Genomic DNA, 23,402 nt, shown 5'->3' with positions numbered 1-23,402 from the left:
AGTAGTCGAAATTTCCATATTTTCGGAAATTTGGAATTTTCGAACATTCCCAGCAAAAATTCTCATTACCCGGTAATCTTGTAGGTAAGCCTGTTTAAAAATTAATAACCACTTATTAAGTGGCATCGCTCCGGATTACATTTACATACGCATGTCCTAGGAAAAAAGTACTTCTCCCCAGGCATACCTTTGGCCATGAAATAAGTAGTGCTTTTAAAGCATATAATCACCTAATATGTAATCACTTATTCGTAGATATACCAAAGTTTGCAAAATAGTCACTTATTGTCTCAGGTAACCAAATCTCGAAAATATTGACTTCTCTAGCCGATTACAATGGATAAAAATATGGCTAGTAATGCTGTAATATGAACATTACTTGAATAGAAACGAATATTGTAGAAATAAACAAAAATGCAACAAATCATCTAGATAAGATTACACGCAAATTAATTTCACACTTAAAATAGAAGTAAATGTTGTTTAAGGGAGTTGGATTCGTACATTATATCCCGTTTTATAAGGCAAATGACGGTTGAACTCTAGTGAAGTCGATTTTGAAAGTGTAATGTGAATGAGGTATAATAAAGCATTTATTTAAAACATAATATGGCAATGCCATTAATTTAAAATACAATTGTTATGAAATATTCGTGAAGAACATTCCTTAAAAATCTTCAGAATTAACGTTACATAACATATTTTTTAACGTTTTTTTTAAGTAAATGCTCAATTATGTGAATAATTATACCTAATTGTACTATCATTTATTTTATTTTATTAAGTAATTAACAGCCAAATGCATTACATTTTGAAAATATCAATTCGAAAATTACCGATATGTATTTATTATTGTCATTACAAGTTAGTCATTATAACTCAGCCTAATGTAATGTAATGTGTAATGACAGCTTCACTCCTGGTAATGTAAATTGTAATGAGATGTGGTTACCTAGTTTTTGCTGGGTTTATGTTATAATGTAACGAATCGAGCTCGCGAGTGAAATTATTTTTCTATTATCCTGACGATTAAACGATTCTGTGGAATGTCCGTCATTACAGTGAGTAGGATTTCATATCCCCAAATTGGCAACACCTTCATTGAAATTGTGTGTAAAATGTGGGTAGTCTGGCAATAATTGCCTGAATCTAAAGTATAAACACCCAAAGAAAAAATAATTTTCTCAGGAACGAAATTTTAGACAAACGAAATTCCCCTTTTTATACCCTCCACCATAGGATGGCGGTATATTAACTTTGTCATTCCGTTTGTAACACATCGAAATATTGCTCTAAGACCCCATAAAGTATATATATTCTGGGTCGTGGTGAAATTCTGAGTCGATCTGAGCATGCCCGTCCGTCCGTCCGTCTGTTGAAATCACGCTAACTTCCGAACGAAACAAGCTATCGACTTGAAACTTTACACAAGTAGTTGTTATTGATGTAGGTCAGATGGTATTGCAAATGGGCCATATCGGTCCACTTTTACGTATAGCCCTCATATAAACGGACCCCCAAATTTGGCTTGCGATTGCTCTAAGAGAAGCAAATTTCATCCGATCCGGCTGAAATTTGGTACATGGTGTTAGTATATGGTTTCTACCAACCATGCAAAAATTGGTCCATATCGGTCCATAATTACATATAGCCCCCATATAAACCGATCCCCCGATTTGGCTTGCGGAGCCTCTAAGACAACCAAATATCATCCGATCCGTCTGAAATTTGGTACATGGTGTTAGTATATGGTATCTAACAATCATGCAAAAATTGGTCCACATCGGTTCATAATTATATATAGCCCCCATATAAACCGATCCCCCGATTTGGCTCTAAGAAACGAAAATTTCATCCGATCCGGCTGAAATTTGGTACATGGTGTTGGTATATGTTCTCTAATGACCATGCAAAAATTGGTCCATATCGGCCCATAATTATATATAGCCCCCATATAAATCGATTCTCAGATTTGTCCTCCGGAGCCTCTTGGAGGAGCAAAATTCATCCGATCCGGTTGAAATTTGGAACATGGTGTTAGAATGTGGTCTCTAACAAACGCGCAAGAATTGGTCCATATCGGTCCATAATTATATATAGCCCCATATAAACCGTTCCCCAGATTTGATCTCCGGAGCTTCTTGGAGGAGCAAAATTCATCCGATCCGGTTGAAATTTGCAACGTGGTTGTTAGTATAAGGCCGCTAATATCCATGCCAAAATTGGTCCATATCGGTCTATAGTTATATATAGCCGATCCCCAATCACACAAAAATTGGTCCATATCGGTTCATATTCATGGTTGCCACTCGAGCCAAAAATAATCTACCAAAATTTTATTTTTATAGAAAACATTGTCAAAATGTTATTTCTATAGAAAATTTTGTCAAAGTTTTATTTCTATAGAAAATTTTGTCAAAATTTTATTTCTATAGAAAATTTTGTCAAAATTTTATTTCTATAAAAATTTTTTTCCAAATTTTATTTCTATAGAAAATTTTTTCCAAATTTTACTTCTATAGAAAATGTTGTCAAAATTTTATTTCTATAGAAACTTTAAACATAATTATATACGTATTTAATCGGCCTTTTTTAGTTTAATATATACTACGTATGGACTACCTTGAAATTTAGAAGACGGTGTTAGGAAGTTTTAAGATACCTTGCCATCGGCAAGTGTTACCGCAACCCAAGTAATTCGATTGTGGATGACAGTCTTCAGTAGAAGTTTGTACGCAATCCATGGTGGAGGGTACATAAGCTTCGGCCTGGCCGAACTTACGGCCGTATATACTTGTTTTAAAGTATTTTCTTTTCGGCCAAACAAACCCAAATTTATGATATGCGATTCAACGATAGTCTCTACTTCTTTTTATTTGCCTTTCAAGAAAATTCTTTAGCCTCAAAAGAAAACCCATTTCAACCAAATCTGGCATAATTGACGGTACCATCAATTGTACCCTTTGTGTAAATTTGTAATCAAATAAAGGCATATGGGGCCAATTAAATCCATATCGCGAAAAGAGTTATGTATAAATTTGAACCGAATTATCGATTTTACTGCCTTGCAAAATATCACTTAAATCGGGTTCATGAAGCTCCGTTAGTGTCAATTTAGCTAACGAACTTTTAAACCGTACTAGGGACATATTTGTCATCTTGCTAACATATTCAATATACCAGTTAAGAACTTAACCGATGAAAATGTTTAATTAAAGTTAGAGAAGATATTAACAATTTACTTTCTGTTACAGATTGGTTGGGACGATCCTCATTTTGGCAGTTGCAGCTACTATCACTTGGCAGTTGAAGGGGGAAATATGACAATAATACACATATTTTACCCACGAGACTAAAGAAGACTTGACTTGATATTTTACACAGAGAGTAGATTTCACATTCACCAAATCGGCTCAGATTTAGATAAAGCCTCCATATATATGTTCTTCCGATTTGAAGAAATATGGCCAGAATGCCAACATTTTACACACAATTTGCCTTACCCAGATTGTAGTCATGTAGTCAACTTTTCACAGAATCGGTTAAAGCGAAGATAAGCCTTCGGCTTCTGATTTGGCCAAATATTGTTGGCCAAATATTGTCCAAAAATCCACAATTCACGAAATATCTTGGCGAGATCAAACGAATTGTGCACGGTATAATATTGTGGGGTCCGCCCGACTTTAGAGTCGCCTTTCTTGTTTTTGAGGTCAAATATTCCGCGATTTTTACTCCTACAAACATTCGGATCAAACAGAATCCAAGCTGAATCACAATCTTCATCTCCATTAACATGCTAGAAAGTGGGTACATAGAGTTATTTTGAATTCTCAAAAAAAAAAATATATAGAATACAAACCATTGTCCACAGGAAACATCCTCCCCTTAGATCATCCATAAGGTGTTGCGATCCCATCCATGGTGAAGATATGAGAAGAATCGACATTTTTGAGCCATTTTGTTGCTTCGATTTAAAAGTTTGAAATAAAATACATTTTTCTACTTCAATTAATTTTTATTAACGCAAATGACATTTAAAAATTTCAAACGCCATTCGGCTGTGAATGCTATATGAAAATGTTGGCATCTAAAAGATAGTTAAAAAATTTCCTCACGGTTGGTTGTATCAACTAATTTGACTCAACATTTTTCAAAGGAGGTAGATTTGGTTGCTACAACCATTTATTTTGTAGCATGACAGAAATTCTGTTGAAAGTCTCACCAAATAGTTACAGTTACGAACAAAAACATGTAAATCCAGAAAATTGGTATAAACAACCTATATTTATTTCTAAATGTAGAATGTTCATTACTACAGCGGAATTCCAACCACTCTCTTCTCTGTGTGTACTTATTTACAGCGCACTCGCGGTAACGTGAACATGCTTTTTCTCACACTAACTACACCGTAACGCTGAAAAACAAGAAATTTGACGTTAAAGGTAGATTCGCAATGCCAAAAACATTTTCAAATACACTTAGGAATTTTTTCGTCAATTTTAACTATTAATTTAAATTGCTTTATAACTACATACACACTGATATTTTTCCGATCTCTTTTTTTTTTAATTTTTTCATGAAATTAAAATTTTAATATTGCTAATAACTATCACGCTAGAACGTGTAAAACTCTCGAATATGGCTATATTTTGTTCTGAAATTCACTGAAGTTCGCTAACGTGAACTCTCTTGATTTTAATTAGCTCACGTTACGGCGAGTGCACTGCAATTTGATTCTAAGACGATCGGTATACTAAACGGTGGGTCTCAGACTGGTCCCCCTTGGCGTTAAATACGTTTTCTCCATTATTTTTTATCTTCACGAAGGACTTCACATTTATTTACATCTCTAACGGCATCCCTAAACTAAACGAATGAAAATGAAATTTAAAGTTTATCTGTGTCATGAGTGTTCCCATCGTTAGGCGACAAATTCATGCAACAAACAACGAAGAATTCAATTGTGTTATAGGCATTAATCGTTTGAACATTTCCAAATGTTCATCGCTTAATCAGTTAATTATTCTAAAGCTTCGACTTAGTGAAGAAACTTGAATCAAATTTAACATTTTCAGCAATGACTTTATTAATAATTGTTGAAATTATGAAATGTAATCTCACATCAAATGTTGGCACAAATATAGCATTTTTACTTCAAATGAAACATAGGGGTCCATTGTATATCTGAAATTTCGTTACGGAGGAAAGTACATTTTTATTTTCTGTATAAATGATCACAAAAATGTATTGAAGTCTTGGTGGTAGTTTTGCCAGACAAAAAAAAAATACCAAAATGTCAATATATTCAAATGGAACTTTCTTGGATTAATTTGAAAAAGTCTTCATAATATTCTTCCATCGAATCCTATAGTTTTTTAACGCTAATCCTAACAATTATATTATTATTATTAAATCCCAAACAATCATTTTTTGAAAGCCACACATAAATTTGTTTAGGAGCTAACAATTATTTTTTGTAATTTATCGTATTTGGAAACACAAATGAATATTAGTTGATTTATATTAGCGAATAATTCTGCTCTTAATTTCATTTCTCAAAATCTCAGTCGACTCCTCTTGGTCTCTCCCAATCAATAAGGAGGAACTAAACTTTGTTTTTGTACATCTCACTGTTTCATTTGTCATGCCGATGCATATAAAAACATCCACATAAAATCAGAACAAACAAGTATATACGGTCGTAAGTTCGGCCAGGCCGAATCTTATGTACCCTCCACCATGGATTGCGAAAGACTGTCATCCACAATCGAAATACTTGGGTTGTGGTATCTTAAAACTTCTTAACATCGTTTTCTAAATTGTAAGTTAGTCCATACGTGGTATATATTAGACAAAAAAGTTATGTATAGTTAAGTCTACAAATAATTACGAATCGATATGGACTTTTTGCACGGTACGTAGAGAGCCAGAATTGAAATATGGGGGTCAATTATATGGGGGCTATATACAATTATGAACTTGATATGGACCAATTTTTGTGTGATTGGAAAACGATTTATCTGAGGGATATATATATATCTATAGACCGATATGGACCTAGTTAGGCATGGTTGTTAACGACCATATACCAGCACAATGTACCAAATTTCAACTCACTCGGATGAAATTTGCTCCTCCAAGAGGCTTCAAAACCAAATCTCGGGATCGGTTTATATGGGGCTATATATGATTATGGACTGATATGGACCACTTTTTGCATGGTTGTTAAATATCATATACGATCACCACGTACCAAATTTCAAGCAGATCGGATGCATTTTGCTTCTCCAAAAGGCACCGGAGGTCAAATCTGGGGATCGGTTTATATGGGAGCTATATATAATTATGGGCTGCATGGAACCAATTCCTGCATGGTTGTTGGATACCATATACTAACATCACGTACCAAATTTCAACCGAATGGGAAGAATTTTGCTCTTCCAAGGGGCTCTGTAGGTCAAATCTGGGGATCGGTTTATATGGGGCCTATATATAATTATGGACCGGTTTCCACCAATTTTTGCATGGGAGTTTGAGGCCATATATTAACACCACGTACCAAATTTCAACTGAATCAGATGAATTTTGGTCTTCCAAGAGGCTCCGGAGGTCAAATCTGGTGATCGGTTTATATGGGGGCTATATATTATTATGGACCGATGTGGACCAATTTGTGCATGGTTGTTAGAGACCATATACTAACACCATGCACCCAATTTCAGCCGGATCGGATGAAATTTGCTTCTCTTAGAGGCCTCGCAAGCCAAATCGGAGGATCGGTTTATATGGGGGCTATATATAATTATGGACCGATGAGGACCAATTTTTGCATGGTTGTTAGAGACCATATACTAACACCATGTACCAAATTTCAGCCGGATCGGACAATAAGACTTCATTGAAGAGTTTATCGACTTTTGGACAAGGAAAAAAACTTTATATTAGAGAAATGCATCTTCTATGCTAAGCAAAATTTGCATTCGTCTTTTAAAGACATTAAATCTTTGACCTCACGACAATATTTTTTTTCAGTGTACTCATTTCAGAAGTTACAGTAATAGTGAATAGTAATGCATTTTATTGCTTTTATACCCTCCACCATAGGATGGGGGGTATATTATCTTTGTCATTCCGTTTGTAACACATCGAAATATTGCTCTAAGACCCCATAAAGTATATATATTCTGGGTCGTGGTGAAATTCTGAGTCGATCTGAGCATGTCCGTCCGTCCGTCTGTTGACTTTTTAAAATCTCTGTAACTTTTTTGTTTATGCATATAAGTAAATACTTCAAAAGCAAAAGTTTCATATTTTGTTAAGATCTTTATAATGGTTATCAGAAATGGGCATCATAGGGGTATACGAAGCGAAATAAAAAAATTAAAAATCAAATTTGACGTCGGAGTCAAAAATGACCAATGCACGAAATATAGCGCCCGATCAACCACGAACAACGATATGCGCTTCTTTTCGATCAGACTTCAAATGACAGCACAATAAATTGTATTTCGGGGGGTCGTAGTGTGCACGAAAAAAAAGTTTTGGTGTTCTGAAATTGTCTTCGAATATGCTACAAAACTGGGGGGTGACCGCATCAACTTTTTTTTGTGACCCTATCTACACGCACAGAAAAAACATGTTTGGACATGGTTGCCGCATCCATTTAATGCTTATTTAGAGTATGTAATTGTCGCGAAAACCATGTATTTTGTCTTTGTAAAAATAATTTTCGAGCGGAGAAAAATATATGTTGGCAATAAGCATTTAAATGGTTCTCAAATGCCGCAAACATGTTCTATTATTTAAATGATAGAATTTGAGACCATTATATGGTCAGGAAAATCATGTATCTGATCATTCAATTTTTTTACTTTTTTGCAGAGAAAAAAATATTTTTATAGTTTACGTATAGACATGTCTACAACCATTACATGGCCATAAAGACCATGTACATTGTTTTCGTGACCATTTAATTTTTTTGCAGCGACAAGAATTTTATAAAAACATTGAGCAGGTACACACGATTTTCATTTTGCGCGTCAGTCGTGTGTTGATTGTTTCTTGGAATGGACGGAGAATACGGAATTATTGTGTTTTGTGTTAATTTATTTATTCAGAAATGGCACGTGGTTTTATGTGAATACCAAAAAGGAAAGTGTAATTGAAAAAATATACCTGGTTTTTGTTCTGCATTTTGATATATGGTGTAATTTATTTTTATTTGCAGTTACATGATGTCTGCGTTTGTACATTTGATGGGCACGAAGTAAATATGGAATGATTACTTATTGTTGAAATTGAACCAAACTAGAGTGTGTAAAAATATGTGAAGTTTGCTTGCACGACATTATAAATACAAATAAACAATGAATTAGTTTATAAATAAATAAAAACAAATAAATAAAGTTGATTTTGTGTTTTCATTTCTCAAGTGGCGTCCTTTTTTCGACGACGAAAAAAGTTTTTTCATAAAAATCAAAACATTTTAGGTTGTGACCATGTTCTTTTAACTAGAAGAAAAACATTTTTGACGAATAACATAACATTTTAGATCGTGACCATTGTCTTTTAATGGAAACAAAATTCTTTTTATCAATATAATAACATTTTAGATGAGGACAATTGTATTTTTCTTAGAACCATGTTCACTGAGCCAACATGGTTGCAGGTTAAAATGTTGCATGGTCGCCGCAAAAATAGCTGCTATCATATTATTTTGCTCTTCGAATATGATTGTGGCAATCATGTTTCTTCTCTGCGTGTAGTGTACATTAACCTAAAATTTGTAATACCAGTGGAAGAATACTCTATTCTCGAAGCGGGCCAATTCGCAATAATTCAGAGTGGTAACGTCACAACAATTCAACGTTGAAGATTGCACTGAGTACTGACCGATTCCATGTTAAGCTCAATGACAAGGGACCTCACTTTTATTGCCGATTCCGAACGGCGTTCCACATTGCAGTGAAAACACTTAGAGAGACTTTAAAACACTCAGAAATGTCATCTGCATTACTAAGGTCGGATAATCCACAGCTGATAAACTTTTTGGTGTTCGGTCGAAGCAGGAATCGAACCCACGACCTTGTGTATGCAGGACGGACATGCTAACCATTCCACCACGGTGGCTCCCTCAAGTTAAAAAAGTGCGATTTTTCTCAAGCCAAAAGAATAATATCAATAGTAATCTCAACGAAATTTAAGTACAAAATTTACAGGACCGAAGAAATTAATTAAAATGGGGCACAACGCAGAAAAGGTAACACAAAACTCTTAAAAATTTGGCATTTTGTTGCACAACAAACAGTGGCATGGCATTGTCAACATCATTTTCGCAACTACTGTGCATCGTTCATTTAATATCGCATAAGTGAGAAAGTGCTTAAGCTGTGCATTTTACATCGTTAGTCACATCGCTCGACCGTCCTCCTTTCGAAATAAAACCACAAAAACATATGTTAACATTGCAACAACATCAAGTTGATGTTGGTTGGGATGGATATTGCACAAAGACATCATCGAAGAATATTCGAGCAACCGAAATAACTGGCCAACCACAAACATTTAAATTATTATTATGACGACGATGAGGCTGATGATAAATGTTTTAAAATTTTGTACAATTGTCACAATAGCAATTCTACCAGCAATAACGTCGTCCGCATTATTCACCAACCACATCGCACGCTTACACAAGCCCTCAAAGGCATACAATTTAATGAGTGGGGTCCCCAAGAGGCGAATGTATTTTTAATAAAAACCCTGCACAGTAAACTTTAGTGTTTGGATTATGAAACAAGTGACCATGAGTTCATACGAAATTTATTTCTCATCTGCCAATTTCTACTGGAAAAAACATATAGGTTAGGTTAGGTTAGGTTAGGTTATGTGGCAGCCCGATGTATCAGGCTCACTTAGACTATTCAGTCCATTGTGATACCACTCTCTTATCACTGAGTGCTGCCCGATTCCATGTTAAGCTCAATGACAAGGGACCTCCTTTTTATAGCCGAGTCCGAACGGCGTTCCACATTCCAGTGAAACCACTTAGAGAAGCTTTGAAACCATCAGAAATGTCACCAGCATTACTGAGGTGGGATAATCCACCGCTGAAAAACTTTTTGGTGTTCGGTCGTAGCAGGAATCGAACCCACGACCTGGTGTATGCAAGGCGGGCATGCTAACCATGCACCACGGTGGCTCCACAAAAAAAAAAAACATATAGGAATTTCCATTCTCGGTCAGAAACTTTTCTGACCTATTGATAACGAGCCGAAGAAGTGGAGAATACAAGTAAGGATGCTTTTAAGACACAATTCTCTTTTAAATTTAGGTTTTGTGTTCTTGCTTTTAGGAAGCAAATTTTAATTTTTCATTTTTCAGCTTTTTTTTCATATGCTATCTAAGTCCTTTAAAAACGAGTTAACGACAACTTTATTTTCCAAATTCAGACTCGACTTCCAGTAGAAATTATGCTACGTTTCAAGTAAAAAACGTCTTTAAAATAAAGTGTTGAAAAACATGTCCTAATTTTGAAGGTTTTTTTGCTTTGTAGTCAAGATGCAAAAAGACAACAAATTTAAAGACAATTTCATTAATTTTAAAGAATTTTTCTGAATTTTTAAAGTCAATTTGACCTTACCCCAAAAAAAATTTTCTTTCATGTTACGATACCCATTTTTAAGTCAAATCACTTAATTATATGGACAATACGACTTCGTTGAAAAGTTTATAGACTTTTGGACAAAGAAAAAAACTTTATATTAGAGAAATGCGTCTTTTATGCTAAGCAAAATTTGCATTCGTATTTTAAGGACATGAAATCTTTGGCCTCACGACAATATTTTTTCAGTGTGTTTAAGTTTATAATTCAGTCTTATAGATTACTTAATTTTATACTAACCACCCTAGGATTATTACAAATTTGTCATTACACTCAAAAAAATGTTTACTTAGATCCAAAGGTTTTGGCCTTCCCTTAACCCTCTAATGCCCAAGCCTGCCTTTAGGCGGTCTTCATTTAATAAGGAAGGTTTTAGTAAAACACACCTTAAGAGAACAAAAATGGGTAAAATAAAAAGAAAACTTAGTTAAAACTGTTCAAGAGGCTTTGCAGCATATACTGAATTTTACCGTATACATTTTTCTTGTTTAGTTTTCTTGCTTTCGTGTCGTTAACATTGAAAATTTAATCAGCTGGCAAACAAATTGGGGCATTAGAGGGTTAACGATTTTGATATTGATCTAGAGCAAAAGATCCGGCTTCTTCAATCTAACGACATTTATTCAAATTAAAATTAGGATATAGAGCTTATTTATCGAATTTTCATTCCTTTTTGTGCTATATTAATAAAGCTATTCACGTACGAACAAATGTCATTATTGAAAAAAAGGGGCTCTAATGCCAACTGAACTTTATTTTAGTTTATGAAGATTAGTTGATTTTAGTAAAATTGTTCACAATATGAGTAAATGTCCCTTACTGGAATAATTTTTTGCTAACTTTAATGACGTGAACTAAAAATAAGAAAAAAAGTTGTATACGAATATAGTGCACAATTTTACTAAAAAATAAAATAGTTCATATTTTCCTAAAATGGCAGAAGTTTGCTTAAATTGAGTTCATAAGTCTCTCAAATGAGTAAATTTTACTAAAATTGTACCTGTCTCGAACTTCGTACAGCGCTAAAGACTTTTTAAAAATTTTTAAATCCAATTTTTTCTTTCAACATATGAAATTTTCTTAAATAACAGAAAAAAATTAATTATTTTTAAAAAATTTTCTTCAATTAGACAAAAAGTATTAACTTATTTGTAACATGTTGCAATTAGAAAACTATTTCAGTTAAAATTTTCTAAAATAAACCTACATTTTCTTCCACGGTGAGTTCACACAGTGATAACAGAGAAATTCACCACCGTGGTATCACAATGGACTGAATAGTCTAATTGAGTCTGAAATATGTATAAAATGTTTTCTTAATTACAAAACCACATTAAACCAAATATGTAAAATCCTAAAAATAAGTCTTAGCCTATAACTGAAGCATTTAAAGAATTTTTTTTTTAGTTCAAAGACATGCGATTTTAACGGAGGGACGCAAATTTCCAAAATTCGTGCATTACATTCAACGAAAGGCCTTTTGTAAAGCAAAGATTATAAAAATCATTACTTTTAAGAAATTTGTCCTCAATATGTGTAAATTGCGCTTCCTAAAATTTAGGTCGCAAAATCTTTCATATTAGGGCAATATTATTTTCAGAGTCCGCTGCCAACACATCGAAATATGCATTTTCGACTATATAAAGAATGTTCATACACTGAAGAAAATATTGTCCTGAGGCCGAAGATTTCCTGTTCTTAAATTACGAATGCGAATTTTACTTAACATAAAGGACGCATTTCTCTGATATAAAGTTTTTTTCCTATCGTCCAAAAGTCGAAAAACTTTTCAATGAAGTTGTTTTGTCCTTATACTTAGGTGATTCGGCTTAAGTATTGGTATCTTTCCATGAAAGAAAATTGTGTTTGACTATTGTCGACTTTCTTTTGCTACACTCAAAAAAAGTTTACTTGGATCCAAAGATTTTCAATTCCCTTAAGGATTTCTGTAAAATAATATGGGGCTTCTTTAAAATCAATACCTTCTTAGTGACCTATCTCTCTTTATATATAGGATCAATAAAATGTAAATTAGGATACAAATCTCATTTATCGAATTTTCATTTTTCGCGGTGTGTTAATAAAGCTATTCAAAGTACAAACAAATGCCAGTTTCAAAACCCAAACTATAACAGATACTTCAAAGTAATAATGTTTTTTGTTTTTTAATTCCAAAAGAACTTAAAACCAATGATACTAAATCGTCAAAAAACTCTTTGCCTATATTCGGAGCGTTTTTATCTTAAATTTAAAGATTCAATATTCCAGTTAATTTAGGGACGATTTCTTTAAATCAAAAATGTGTTTTTTTACTTTAAGGAACATTTGCCTTGGTTCAAAAACATTCGGCTTTAACTGAGTGACGCAATTTAATAAAAAAAGGTTTGATCCAAAGATAACAAATTTTATTTTAATCAAAATTTCATTGTTTTAAAGAAGTTTGTCCTTAATACTTTGTGAATTGCGCATCGTAAAATTTAGGTTGCGTAATTTTTAATACCACATAAATATATATTTCAGTGTAAAGACAACACCGTTGGTATGAGCAAGCATTTTTTCAGTTTTCTGGTGGGTATTTAACTGGATAGAGTTTTTGGAAAACATTCTTTCGTCATGTTATATGTCCAGCACGAGTTAAAAATATTTGCTTGGCTCTGGTAACGAATTCTGCTTTGATTACTGTAAGCATACAAATCGTTTTTTATCTCTATAAAAATATTACAATTTTATGACCAGAAAACTTGTTTATTAAAAAATTTTATGTTTGCGTAAATGTTGTTTAGTCAAATACATACAGATATTTAGACACCCATACAATCGTGTCCCCTGAATTTCTTGAGCCACTTTGCATCAAAAAAAAAAAAATACTCAGACCCAAAGGTGTTTACCTTCCCTAAAGAATTTTAGTATTAATTCCGAGCCTAAAACGCGGCTTCTTTAAAATAAAGACATTTTTAGGCACCTTTCAATAAAATTAAAATGATCGAATTTTCATTCTCGTTTTGTAATATATTACTAAAGCTCCTCACGTAACAGGTTGGCTGGTAAGTCCCCGGTCTGACACATAGATGGCGTCGCTAATATTAAATGCATATATATTTTTATATAGTACCAACCTTCAACTGTTTCGTGTCAAAATTTGACATCTGTAAGTCAATTAGTTTGTAAGATAGAGCGTCTTTTGTGAAGCAACTTTTGTTATTGTGAAAAAAATTTAAAAAAAGGAATTTCGTGTTTTGATAAAATACTGTTTTCTGAAGGGGAAAAATACGGTGGAAGCAAAAACTTAGCTCGATAATGAGTTTCTGGACTCTGCCCCAGGGAAATCAACAATAATCGATTGGTATGCAAAATTCAAGCATGGTGAAATGAGCACGGAGGACGGTGAACGCAGTGGACGCCCGAAATAGCTGCTTACCGACGAAAACATCAAAAAAATCCACTAAATGATTTTGAATGACCGTAAAATGAAGTTGATCGAGATAGCAGAGGCCTTAAAGATATCAAAGGAACGTGTTGGTCATATCATTCATCAATATTTGGATATGCGGAAGCTCTGTGCAAAATGGGTGCCGCGCGAGCTCACATTTGACCAAAACCAACAACGTGTTGATGATTCTGAGCGGTGTTTGCAGCTGTTAACTCGTAATACATCCGAGTTTTTCCGTCGATATGTGACAATGGATGAAACATGGCTCCATCACTACACTCCTGAGTCCAATCGACAGTCGGCTGAGTGGACAGCGACCGGTGAACCGTCTCCGAAGCGTGGAAAGACTCAAAAGTCCGCTGGCAAAGTAATAGTCTCTGTTTTTTGGAATGCGCATGGAATAATTTTTATCGATTATCTTGAGAAGGGAAAAACCATCAACAGTGACTATTATATTGCGTTATTGGAGCGTTTGAAGGTCGAAATCGCGACAAAACGGCCCCATATGAAGAAGAAAAGTTTTGTTCCACCAAGACAACGCACCGTGCCACAAGTCATTGAGAACGATGGCAAAAATTCATAAATTGGGCTTCGAATTCTTCCCCACTAACCGTATTCTCCAGATCTGGCCCCCAGCGACTTTTTCTTGTCCGCAGACCTCAAAAGGATGCTCGCAGGGAAAAAATTTGGCTGCAATGAAGAGGTGATCGCCGAAACTGAGGCCTATTTTGAGGCAAAACCGAAAGAGTATCAAACAAGTATATAAAGCAGTAAGTTCGGCCGGGCCGAATTTTAAATACCCACCACCATGAATCAAATATTATAGTTTCCTGTGAACATTTCAGGGGGATTTTTTGACAAGCAAATCAGTTCAACCAGTACACTTCCCGAAGATAAATTCAAAGATTTTACCTATGAAGACTAGATCAGATTCTGGATTTATAAGAACCATATTTGTTTGAGTTTTAGAGGAATCATAAACATCGTGTGCAAGTGTGCAAGAAAATGAATTGAAAATGAAATAACGCCTTGATTTAAAATCTAATATCTGTAGATTTTTACCCCCATTATTTAAATGATTACCAGAAGTAAAATCTGGAAACTATAATTCAGATTCAAGTAATTTTCATTATCAATAGGTTAGGTTAGGTTATGTGGCAGCCCGATGTATCAGGCTCACTTAGACTATTCAGTCCATTGTGATACCACAGTGGTGAACTTCTCTCATATCACTGAGTGCTGCCCGATTCCATGTTAAGCTCAATGACAAGGGACCTCCTTTTTATAGCCGAGTCCGAACGGCGTTCCACATTCCAGTGAAACCACTTAGAGAAGCTTTGAACCCCTCAGAAATGTCACCTGCATTACTGAGGTGGGATAATCCACCGCTGAAAAAATTTTTGATGTTCGGTCGTAGCAGGAATCGAACCCACGACCTTGTGTATGCAAGGCGGGCATGCTAACCATTGCACCACGGTGGCTCCCATTATCAATGCACATGGACCGATATTCACCATTTTCGGCACACTTCTTTATGTTCCTAAAATACTTCTAGATTTAAAATTTCATGCAAATTTGATAAAAACTATGGTTTCTAAAAGCCCAAGAAATAAAATCGGGAGATGGGTCTATTTGGGAGATAAACCAAAACATGGACCAATACACGCCATTTTCGGCTCTCATATTTAAGGTCCTAAAATGCCTGTAGATTTCTCATTTCAGGCGAATTGGATAAAAACTACGTATTCTAGAAGCCTAAAAAATAAAAGCATTTCTTGCACACCTGTTTGTATTCCTAAAAACTTCCAGATTTTCGATTTCAGGCAAAGTGGACAACAATTACGGTTTCTAGAAGCCCAAAAAGTAATATCGGGTGATCGGTCTATCTGATGGCTATATCAAAGCATGGACCTATACTCACCATTTTCGGCATACCTTTTTATGGTCCTAAAATACCTCTAGATTTCCAATTTGAGGCAAGTTGGATAAAAACTACGGTTTCTATAAGCCCAAGAATAAAATCTGGAGATCGGTTTATATGGGGGCTATACAAAAACATGGTCCGATACTCACCATTTTCGTCACACCTCTTTATTGTTCTAAAATACCTCTAGATTTCCAATTTCAGGCAAATTGGATAAAAACTACGGATTCTATAAGCCCAAGACCCCAAATCGGGAGATCGGTCTATATGGAGGATATACCAAAACCTGGACCGATACTCACCATTTTTGGCACACCTCTTTATGGTTCTAAAATACCTCTAGATTTCAAATTTCAACCAAATTGGATAATAAGTACGGATTCTAGAAGCCCAAGAAGTAAAATCGCGAAATCGGTCTATATGGGGGCTATACCTAATCATCAATCGATAGTCACCATTTTTGGCAGACCTCTTTATGGTGCTAAAATACCTCTAGATTTCCAATTTCAGGCGAATTGAATAGAAACTATCGATTCTAGAAGCCCTAGAAATATAATCGGGAGATCGGTCTATATGGGGGCTATATCAAAACATGGACCGATACTCACCATTTTTGGCACACCTTTTTGTGGTCATAAAATACCTCTAGATTTCCAATTTCTGGCAAATTGGATAGAAACTAAGGTTTTTATAAGCCCAAGACCCCAAATCGGGAGGTCGGTTTATGTGGGGACTATATCAAAACCTGGACCGATATAGCCCATCTTCGAACTTGACCTGCCTGCAGACAAAAGACGAGTTTGTGCGAAATTTAAGCACGATTGCTTTATTATTGAAGACTGTAGCGTGATTACAACAGACAGACAGACGGACATGACTATATCGTCTTAGAATTTCTCCCTGATCAAGAATATATATACTTTATATGGTCGGAAATCGATATTTCGGTGTGTTACAAACGGAATGACAAACTTATTATATAAATTGGAAGGTCGTTATAATCGTTGTATCGCTCTTGAAGGAAACTATGTTGAATAATAAAAACGAATTTTGACAAAAAAAATGTGTGTTTTCTTTGGTAGACCGGAGACTTATCAGCCAACTTGTTACGTCTGTATAGGTTAGCTTAGGTTAAAGTGGCAGCCCGATTAAGATTCAGGCTCACTTAGACTGTTCAGTCCATTGTGATACCACGTTAACTATTAGATATGGGCACTATTATTAGATATTCGATATGGACACTTCTAGTTTTAACCACTGAACCTTCCCGATTATTTTCTTCTGTTGAACCAACCAGAATGTTCCAAAAATATTAGCAGACTGCTTAAGTTAACGTTTTCCAGGTCCGCCAGTAATCTAAAGCTATATGCCCCTAAAATTTCCTTACACAAAATGCAGGGCACTCACACAAGAGGTGTTTAATTGATTCCTTTTCCTCCGCATCATGACAGCTCATACAATAGTCATTATACTTCGCGCCAATAGTTTTTGCAAAATCGCCTATTAGGCAGCGACCCGTTATAGCAGATATCAGGAGTGATATCTGACGTCTCGAGAACACTAGCATATCTAGGGTGCGGTTTAAGTTTAAATGGGGCCATATTTTCTTGGTGTCGTTATAACCCTTGCAATTCTTCCATCGAACATTTGCCATCTTAACAGCCTTCTCACGCAGTATGAGCTTGCAGGTAGCCGGGGTCATACCAACAGATTCTAGTTCTCCTTGAATATGTAAGGTAGTCCCTAGCCTTACCAACTCATCCGCTTCGCAGTTCCCCGGTATGTTCCTATGGCCAGGCACCCACATTAGGTGAATATTGTACTGCTCAGCTATCTCATTGAGAGATTTGCGGCAGTCGATGGCCTGTATATATATTAATGCCAACATTTTTTGGAACAGTACTTCTCTGCCAAATCGCCACCTCTCTTACGAGTATTGCTAATATTTCAGCCTGAAAAACACTAAAGTGATTAGGTAATCTTTTCGCTATTCAAAGGTCCAGATCTTTAGAATATACTCCGAAATCCACTTGTCCATCCAATTTGGAACCATCAGTATAGAAAATTTTGCATCTTTGGTTTGATGTTTTGAAATTTTGTCCGTTATTAGTTGCAATTTTTTCGTATATGAATAGCTTTGTTAATAAATCGCAAAGGTAAAAAATTCGATAAACGAGATCTGTAGCCTATATAGCCCCCGGAAAAATGTCTTTATCTTGAAGATTCGGCATCTTGGACTAAGAGTCAACACCAACATTTTTAAGGGAGGGTTAAGATTTGCGGATTCAAGTAAACATTTTTGAGTGTACTTCACCCGTATGAATATCTTCATGTGAGACGTTAGTATACTCGATCTAAGGTCATATCGATACATTATTTCGGTAGTGTCTGATCCGATTTAATCTGGAGTTTTCAGAGCCCTGGAGACTAATATTAATCTGATCCTCTAAGAAAATTCCAGGCAAATTGCTGGCTAATTTTAAACGTCGTTTGTTCTAAACATGTCCCACTGTATAAAAATCAAATTATCCCGGACATTCATCGAAAACTTCACATTCTCAATTTATATCATTGAAATGAATCATTATTGAACAAACACCATTTCCGTATTAAACAATGCCTTCGGAAATTATCTATCGCGTCATTTACAAGGCAGTCACAGTGCAACGGAAATTATCTTCAATATGGGCCATAGGGAATTTCAAACTATTAAATGCTGCACTTGAGATATGTTCATGCCCAAATTGATGTTCTAGTGGGCATAAAACATCCGAATCAACTTCAAGCGTTCATTTCGAAAGCTGTTGCAGATTCTTTGTGGGATGGATTTTAGGTCGAATTTCCATTCAGATGTAGACTTGGAATGCAAGCGCCACATTTATCCATTCACCCATTATTAAATATCATCATAAATGTTGTCCGAAAATGAAGTTATGATCTGGGACAATAAAAAGGCATTTGTAAACTGTTGTTCATTGATGTTTTTTTTTTTTTGTCATTGTTGCTTGAAGTATATGGGAGGAGGGGTGTTACGTGATTGAAGCAAATATGTGGACCATAGGAATTAAACATTCACACCACAAACACCATCTCATATATGGATAAATGGAAATGTTAAATTGTTGTAATTTGTTGTAAAGTGTCAAAAAGACGCATTTCACAGCAGCCTCAGCATCAGCAGTCACTGTCACCCACACCGCCACTGTGATGTGGTGAACTCCTTCTGCAGATGCAGAAATACAAGAATTGAGCCGCACATCATTTTTCCATCCAGCTATCCATCCACCCATCCATCAGTCTACCAACAACCAAATGTCATGGCGACTCCCCATCATAGAGACGGACCATAACGCCATAACATTCTAGGTTGACTTGAAGATGAAATAAAGAGAAGTCAAAAACTGTGGTGACTACATTCGTTCGGGGGCAAACAAAACCGGCATGAAAACAAGAGCCACAATAATGTAGTCACTGCCACTGCAAAGTGTTTTCATCGGAATAACGAGCAGAAACTGTTTAAATGTCATTATGGCATATGGTTGTTTTCCCAGCAAAAAAATTTGGAAGTTCTTCCAAAGGCACATCTTCAAAAACAAAAAAGTTCATTATTTAAACCACACAGGAAGTTCTTTTAATTCAATTATTTATAACTCGTTTTTTTTCTTATTTTTAATGGGTAAATTGTTTTTTTTTTCAAAAAGGTAAAACACACAGTATCTTTCTCACAAATCCTTTAAATTTTTTGCGAGCTATATAAAGGTTTATATTCCCATATGCATGAATTTGAATCTGAATCGATTTAGACAAAATTGTGTATACACACAAAAAATTATCACCAACATTTTATCAATTAAACACTTAATTGAATTTGGAAACGGATTCAATTAATATGTTAATTGATTCAATTAATTATTTAATCAAATCCGAATAAAACCCAATTAAAAAAATGATTGATATTTGTTACGTTTCCAATTAAAATATTAATTGATTCAATCAATTTGTTAATCAATTCGGAAATAATTTTCAATTACAAACGTGATTGAAAATTTTTCCGTTTCCAATTACACATGTGATTGATCCAATCACCTTTGTGATTGAAATTTAATAATTTTGAGCAATGGAAAGAGCGAAAAGAGAACAAGAGAATGGGTATTTATTCAACAATGTATGATGGAGAGATCAGTCTGTAGAAGTAACTTGTAACGAACGGTTGGGTTTTTGTTTTTCGCGTAAATTGAAAAACATGATTGGCGACATTCTGTCTGCTGCATTGAAAATGTGTACATAAATATTTTGAACGCAACAACAAATCATAGCAAAGGGTTGAAATAAATAAAGTGTGCAACAACAAATGGCCACGTGGTAAAGGTTTGAAAAAATATATGAGAGAACGCATTTGAAATTACCTGTGTTTGTGTTTTGTGGTATTGTAAAAATGGAAAACAATCTACGTTTATTGAAGGTAAGAAATTGTGAAATGTGAATACCGTTTTCCATTGAAGCCTGTTTACATTAAACGGACTAAAATAATATATTTTTTATTCATATCTTTTAGTAACCAATTTTATTTCGTGAAATTGACCAATCAACTCCATCATTTTATCAAATATGTAAGAACATGTTTGCAACAAAAAAGTGGGTACCGTATTGATCTTTTAAAATTATATTTTTTTCACTACTAGTTTTCTTAAAACCAAGAGCGGTATGGGTTTGTTGGAAGATTCACCTTGAAGTTGCGAAGTGGCGTTGGCATTAAATTGTATTTTTGTTTTACCTGCCTTTTTCAGTTTGAACCCAAGTAGAGAGCAGTATATCTAATATATAAACTAATGAGCTGAATTGTGTAATGGGAAAAAAGTTCTTTCTTTTTGATTTAAAAATATGAAAAATATCCGAAAATAATAAAAATATGTATTTCCCATTTATATATTTTTTCTATTTTTAGAATTTGCAAAGTATCATCAATATAATACCAAATATTACATTGCTTTCCCATTATTTTTGTCTATGATTGGTTCAAATTTTAATAGACGATTTCAATGTGCGGAAATTTTGGAAAGGAATTGTTACTAAAATTAAATTACCGAGCTCCTTAATACACCTTTTTATGCTAAAAGACTACAACTGCAAAAGAAGATTATAAATCTGCAACCTGGAACTAAGAATTGAACTTGATATTCTATGCAGGTAACAAAATTAACTTTTAATTGAACAAAATTAAATTCGAATTATTCTGTTTACTTTCACAAAAACTAATTTAGCTTACTGATTTATTGGAAATCTAGGCGGATCTACATATTAGATGGACCATGCTAACATGGTTATTATTATAAGGAAGATAATGATTTATATAATTTATGTAATTGTATTTGTAAGTTATGTTAGAACAAACCACAAATGACAAGAACCAAATTTATTTGTCTATTGCATAATTCAAAAAATAATAAAATATTAAATATGTTTTATAAGAAACACATATTTTCTTTTATTTCAAATAAAATTAAATACGATTTTGGGGTCGCAATATATAAATTTTTTGATTGAAATTTATAGCCAATTTCAATTAATTATTTAATTGAATGAATCAAATAGTTGATTGATTTTTGTCGCGAAATTAATTAAAATTTTAATTGATTCAATTAAAACTGTGATTGAATTTTATGTTAAAAATCAATCACGTTTTTAATTGATTCAATCACACAATTAATTGATTCCGTGACAAAAGTCAATTAAATTTTTAATTGAAAATCGTGTTGGTTTTCAATCAAAATGGGTGATTGATACTATCATTTTCGTGATTGAAGACATTTCAATTAAAAAAATGATTGAATCCGCGATTTTCGTGATTGAAATCAAAAAAAAATTTTTTGTGTGTACTTCTACAAAATCTATGTACTTAAAATTTAAATCTAACGTTATGGGATGTAATACAATTTTAACAAAAAATAAAAATGCAAGGAAAGTCTAAAGTGGGGCGGGCCGATTATAATACACAACTTTGTATTTAGATCTACATTTTGATAAAATCTCAAATCAGACTTCTACAAAATCCCAGGCAATATTTGGGAAATATTTATAATTGTCTGGACAATTTCGCAAAAATGCATTTATGATTCATTCATTGAAAATTTTGAAAATTTGAGTCATTTCTACAAGTTTTCGACTAAGCAGTGAGGATCAGTGAGCATACAATTTTGGACAAAATTTTGTCTAAAGGGTGATACGGTCAAAATTTGGTCAATATAAACTTGACGTATTTCTTTCAATTTTGCATTTAAAAAACCTGAACACCCCTCATTTTGAAGGTGTGTGTGTGTAGAATGTTGCTCCTATTTTGATTTTGGAATGGATGTAATTAATTTGTACTCTGAAGTAGAAGTAAGATCATTAAAATATATAAAATCAAAAGATTTAACAATTGCCCTTAGTTCAAGAAAAATTTGCGTGATAGTCTGATTCCAATAATAGTTGTTAATAATAATCGAAATATTTCCGCCAATTTCTTTTGTTTTGATTTTATTATATCAGTGTTGCACCTTTTTTGTCGTTTTCACACGCAAACAGTGTTGTCGTTGCAAGGGGCTTCGGCAACACTGTGGTAACACCATACAATCTTGTACCATTTGTATGCAACACTTTTTTTCACAAACGAAATCACCATAACTTACGGCCTGCATGGACTAACTTACAATTTAGAAGGCGATGTTTAGAAGTTTTAAGATACTTTGCCATCGGCAAGTGTTACCGCAACCCAAGTAATTCGATTATGACAGTCTTTAGTAGACTGGTGGAGGGCAGGGCTGTGGAGCCGGAGTCGAAGTCTTGGAATCGGAGTCAGAAGATTTTGCTGGAGTCGGAGTCGTAAAAATTTTGCTCGACTCCGATTGCGGCTAACCGAAATTTTTTAAAACACTTCACATTTTTGTAACTAAGCAAGTTTTTACGCAAATTAGTTTACATTGCGTTATTCATTCGATCAATGTACAGCATGATTGTAAATGAAAATCAAATGGATCGATCCATTTTAATGCCCATATCAATTTATTTGAAATATTTCGAACAATCGAAATTATTTGTTTTAATTTTATTTTAAGGCCATATACATATGTGGAATACAGACAATTTTTTCAAAGTTGTTTTTTATAGAAAATTTTGTCAAAATGTTATTTCTATAAAAAGTTTTGTCAAAATTTTATTTCTATAGCAAATTTTGTCAGAATTTTATTTCTATAGCAAATTTTGTCAAAATTTTATTTCTATAAAAATTTATTCAAAATTTTATTACTATAGAAATATTTTTTTCTATAAAAAATTTAGTCAAAATTTTATTTCTATAGAAAATTGAGTAAAAATTTTCTTTCTATAGAATATTTTGCAAAATTTTA

At 34.0% G+C, this 23,402-nt stretch overlaps 1 long non-coding RNA gene across 1 annotated transcript; it reads left to right on the top strand.

Moving 5' to 3' along the window:
• Positions 1 to 20,166: 20,166 nt before the first annotated feature.
• LOC142241844 (uncharacterized) lies at positions 20,167 to 20,826 on the top strand. The gene is made up of 3 exons (XR_012723840.1): positions 20,167 to 20,479; positions 20,573 to 20,627; positions 20,700 to 20,826. It is a non-coding gene; the product is annotated as an uncharacterized LOC142241844 (long non-coding RNA).
• Positions 20,827 to 23,402: the final 2,576 nt, after the last annotated feature.

The sequence above is a fragment of the Haematobia irritans genome, chromosome 5 (assembly GCF_050003625.1).
Source record: "Haematobia irritans isolate KBUSLIRL chromosome 5, ASM5000362v1, whole genome shotgun sequence".
Taxonomy (NCBI): Eukaryota; Metazoa; Arthropoda; class Insecta; order Diptera; family Muscidae; genus Haematobia; species Haematobia irritans.
The sequence above is the reverse complement of the archived record's forward strand: the minus strand, read 5'-3'. Positions and strand labels throughout refer to the sequence as shown.